Genomic DNA, 5,704 nt, shown 5'->3' on the forward strand with positions numbered 1-5,704 from the left:
ACTAGAGTATTTTCAGACGGTTGTTCAGTTTTTCAGTAGTTATATTCAGTTTTGGTATTTTGATACGACATTAAGATTTATTTATAGATTTTAACCTTATGGAATATGTTTCATCCTATTTTCTAATAATTATAGTATTTATTACTTAGTTATTGTAGCAGGTACTAGTCATGGGTTTGCTTGTAGTCCTTCGGGATTATGAGCACCGTGTAACATCCGAGGTATAGACTCGGGGCATTACAGCAAGTGCGGCTTTTTAATTTCTAATAATAAGTGGATAAGCCCAGTCTAATATGTGCTAAATAAAGGTGGAATCACTATGGTTTCAAATAAAAAGAATAAGCTTATTTTGATGATTCTAGTCATAGGTTGGCATGTATGTATGGATTATAAGATGTTGAACTCTTGATCGAGAAGGATCACTTCCCTATGACCTTCATGGATAAAATGTTTGACTGACTTATTAGTAGTGGTTGGTATTATTTTTGATGGATACTTGGATTATAATTAAATTTCTATTGCTCTTGAGGACCAAGCTAAAACGATCTTCATTTGCCCATATAGGACTCGCATTCAAGAGGATGATATTTTGTGTCATGAACCTCCAGGTCATTTCCCTAATTTGCATGCATTTATAACATTTAGAGCTTTCCCAAAGTGGCTACAGGTCATTTATGACTTATTTGAATTGTCGATTTTTTACGGACAGTTAATGTAGGCTCATTATTCTATTTTGGAGGTTTTTTTGTTTAGAATTTGGCGTTAGACAAAACTCCTAGTAGATGACCTCATATGTTAATTTTAATGGTGTCATCAACTTTGAAAAATTGATTTTAGGCAAAAAGGATCCTTGGTTCATGTCCCGGCACTTCTGGACTCATTTTGGGCTATTTGACGAATTATATAAAAATAGAGGCATGGGTATGGACCCCACATTTAGTCAAAATGATCTTGGATGATCTTTTTGATGGTTTTATTAAGTCCAGAATGTCAAAATTGTTATGATAGCATATTTTATTTGTGCATACTGGGTTTCAAACAAATCTCGAGCACTCATCAGAGTTCATTTGAACTCTAAAGAAATCTGGTGCATCAGGATGCTAATCTGACCGCTTAAGTGATCATATGACTGCTTAATTTATCTCTGCATATTCTATATAGTATCATTTAAGTGACCTTGACCATTTGGTTATGGTCTTCTTAAGCGATGGAGTATCCATTTAAGCGGGCATCGGTAATGTGGCCTGAGAGTCGCTTAAGCAATACTCGACCCATGGTTCAAGATCACTTATGAAATCGTGGAGTCACTTAAGTAGCTGGCGCCTAAGCGACAGGGAGACCACTTAAGTGACACCTAGTGGCATTAAATATCCTTTTTCTCCATCCGATTTTCCACCATTTCTTTCATTATTTTCACACCAAATTGAAAGTTCAAATAGAGGAAAAAGTAGGTAATCATCCATAGAAGCTAAGGTAAGTTAGACCAACTCTCCTTGGTTATCCACCACTTCTCTTCAATTTCCATCCTAATTCATGATAAATTCGTAGAAATTAGGTCTTAATTTACTAAGCCTTAAGGGTTGATTTGATACCCAATTTACGCCTCATTTGTGCTAAACATTTTCCCATACATTTTTTTTCTTTTGAGGGACCCTGTGATAGATTCAATTTTGATTTTTGTTTATGGGCCTTTTAGGCCCATTTTGGACTAGAATTTTGATCTAACCCTTAATATAGCTATATGTGTCTCATTTTACTCCTTATGACATGTAGATTACCATTTTGATAGCGTGACGATATTTAGAGATTGTGGAGTAAAGATAGACCATTTGTAGGAGATTCAAGGTTTTGCGATTTGGCGTTGAGGTGGGCTTCTATCTATTTTTTCATAAGATAGTGGATTATATATGTTGTATGTTGGATAGGGATGTAAGATGTGACAATGGGTAAAACACTATGACTTATCCTAATTTATAAGTTTGGGGATAGAAGGGTGAATTAACCCTTAAGGTAAAATAATTATTATGCTTCTAGGATCTTATTATCCTAGGTTGCTAGCATGTTAGGCATAGTTAATACTAAAGAACCTTTAGTACAATGTTTACTACTTAGTGAATTATGATGAATTCTCAAATTATGATATGGTTATATCGAATATGCATTATAGGGCTCAAGACCATGATTATGATATTGGTTGTATTCTAGGAAGTGTTTATCCTTGTAAGGGATGTGGCTATAGTTTATAGTCATTAGAATCTTATAATTGTATTGTTTATATACTGGTGATGACATGCATATATTTGGTATATCTATTCTCACTAAAACAACAAAATGGTATGATTCCGATTAAAAATATAGTTTTACTACTATTTTTCCTAAAAAGAGATTTATTCCAAATTTTTAATTTTAAAATTGGTTCTTTATAATAGGAATTATACCATCATAATGAATAAATTATAATCCTTTGAGACTAAAAATGATGTTTTAGAAATTTGATCGAGATAGATTCTAGTCCACGATTTTTCTATTACTATTTACCTCGATCGAGAGAGATTTTAACCCTTTCTACACTTTAATAATAATCTAGTTCCAGAGTTTACCCCAGACAATAGATTTACAAACTTGAACTCTTTTAGACATGATTCAAGTCCATGCAATTTTATTTATATATATCTCCTCCATATTATATGGAGTAGGTTGAGAATGATGATGAGTATTGTAAATCCTGGATAGGGACCAGGTCGGTGTTTATGGATACTTACAAATCCCTTAAGGGCCCCTTCTTCTATGGGTCGTCCTTCTACAGAAGAGAGACCAATGTAGGTCCTGCCTTTATGAGCCATCAAGGTCGAAGAAATTTATACACCAGGTTACATTATGATGCTTGTTTTGATTATGGTAGTATGGATTATACTTTACATTCATACTTACATGCACATTTCCTATCAATCACCAGTATGTGCCTATATCTATCAACCTTATGGGGGGTTACATAGGTATAAGTGTGTAGTATTAGTTATGGTGTGTTGTATGTTGATTGGACCATTGGAGTTATGGGTATCAATTTATGTATTGTTTGTCTGGGAAAGCCAGTTACTTTATATTGTTTTGCTATTATGGTTAGTTTATTATAGGTTAATTATTGGACTAATAATGGGATTTGAGGTATGGTTTTGAATTTGATTCATTTTTCTTACAGTTTCTTTATTATGGATTATTATATTATGTTTAGACTTACGAATTAGAGATCCTGATTATGTTAGTGTCTATTCCTACTATGATTAGGAGGCCATGAGATGCTAGTACGACTACTGTAGGTTTTGCCTTGCGTCAGGCTTGTTTGTTTGTGTGTGTGTGTATATATATATAGCTATGACATTATTGTATATCCTTCTATTCCATTATTCATGATTGTATATTTGTTCCTTGTCCTTGTGAACTACTATATATGCCCTTCTTCTTCTCTTTATTTGTATAATGGCCAACAATACATGATATAGTACTTAGGCCCCAAAGTATGGCTAGAATAGAATCATTTATTATTATGGTATCCCTAGCTTTACAATGTAGTTTTCTAGATATTTATGCATATTTTATATTCCCGCTTGTATGCTATTTTATATTTGTGTGCTTTCCTCTGCTTTATATTCCTGCATTCCTGCTTTACTCTGTTTTATATTCCTTATGGGTGCCGTATCTATGTTATGTCATCTGCTTCTGTGCTGTACTATGTGTTTGTGTGATATCTCGTGACTTGAGCCGGGGGTCTTTCGGAAACAGCCTTTCTACTTCATCAGAGGTAGAGGTATGGACTGCGTACATCTTACCCCCCCCAGACCCCACTAAGTGGGAATACACTGGGTTTGTTGTTGTTGTTGTTGTTGTATCTTTGGAGCCCAGTCGATAGTTGCCTATTGAGTACCACGTGTTTGGTACTCATACTACACTTCTACAACTTGCAGATCATAGTATGAGTTCTCACAGTTATTGTGTGCATCATGCAAAGTAGCTACAAATTGGAGAAATAGGGTGAGCTCCTACTTTCAGAGTATTTCTATTCTCCCTTCTATGTACTAGACTAATTTCCATGTTGTATTTAGGGATACATTGTATCAATTTTTTCATTTAGTGCTTTATTTTGTATTCCTATTACATTAGAAGCTCTTATACTAATTCCACCTGGTTTTGGGACTATCATATGTATTTTAGCCTTTGTACTATATTTATTCCATATTCTTATTTTATTTCTCTTGGTAGTCCATTACTAGTAGTTCTGGACTATGGGTTGGCTTACCCACTGGTGGGTCATAGTAGGTGTCATCATGACCTGAGAAATCAGGTTGTGACAAATTAAAATAAGAGCCTTGGTTTACAAATGTCTTGGTACAAGAACTATATATCTAGTAGAGTCTTACGGATCGATGCATAAACGTTCATAACCTATCTTTGGAAGGCTACAGAGAATTCTTAAGAAATTCTTTTCTTGACTTCTTGTCATTTTTCATATTTTTATATGCCTCAACTGCGTTCCTTGACTTTATTTTAGCCCAGAAGAATAATGTGAGGTTGTCGATAGAGACGGATAGGACTTTGACATATATTTCTAGAGCTTCAGTGCAGCATTGGACTAGGGAGTTAGTGATGTTGAAGATTCTTTAGTGTAATTAGAGGATTTAGGGCCAACCTAGGCTCCGATGGAGCTCATGACTGCTTCAACCTTTTAAGATTCAGCATTGGGGATCCTAAGTCTTTTTTTGATACCTCAAAGCCAGGGATGCCATTTTGTTCATTGAGTAGTTCTCAGGCTAGAGTTTGGTTTGTTAGTGTTCATCCGGTTTCCTTTTCGGATATAGAGCACAAGATTGTGTTTTTGAGTGGGCCTGGCACATTTTTGTGCTATATTCTTTATGGAATGACATGATGTATGAATTTACTAGAGAATTAGTATTACCATTCTATTTGGTGTTGAAGTACTTGATAGTAGTTGGGTGTTCCTTCTCTAGTAAACACACAAGGGCTAAAGAGAGCATACATTGAGACTTATAAGGGTAGTGGTATGAGTTCATGTCATTAATATAGTGCTATTAGAATTCCATCAGGAAGTGAGGATTCTTTCGACAGAGGACAACTTAATTTGTAGCCTATTGGTTCTATGCAAGTAGCATTTTAGACTATAGATGTCTCTCAGATTAGTCATAGGGATCATAACAGGTAGAGTTTTCATTGGCTCTTGTGGAATATTTGGTATGGGAGTTCAGGACATAGCAGTCATTCAATATTTGAAAGGTCACCACCTCAAGGTATTCTAAGAGCTTGTTTTTGTTATGGTGAGATAGGACATTGGTCTAAAAAATACCCCAAATGCGAGTTAGTTGTTCAAAAAGAGTTAGCATATGTTCCTCTCTAACCTAGAGTTCCTAAGGTGTATTAGATTGTAAGAAGGATGGTCATTTCAGTAGGAAGTGACCTCGGTGTTAGTTGGTTACTCAATTATGGTCAACTCATGTTTCTTACTGGATTAGTGATTTAATGGTTTTCTATTACTGTAGAGAGATCAGTCACAAGTACAACGAGTGTCTCTAGCATGGGATTATCAGTCATTCAACTCATTCAGATTAGTCTTGTAGAGATGTGATACCTTCAGCTAGAGGCAGTGCACTTAGTGCCACAGTTGGTGTTTCTGATGACTAGTTAGAGTTTGGAC

This window comes from Capsicum annuum, chromosome 1 (assembly GCF_002878395.1).
Source record: "Capsicum annuum cultivar UCD-10X-F1 chromosome 1, UCD10Xv1.1, whole genome shotgun sequence".
NCBI lineage: Eukaryota > Viridiplantae > Streptophyta > Magnoliopsida > Solanales > Solanaceae > Capsicum > Capsicum annuum.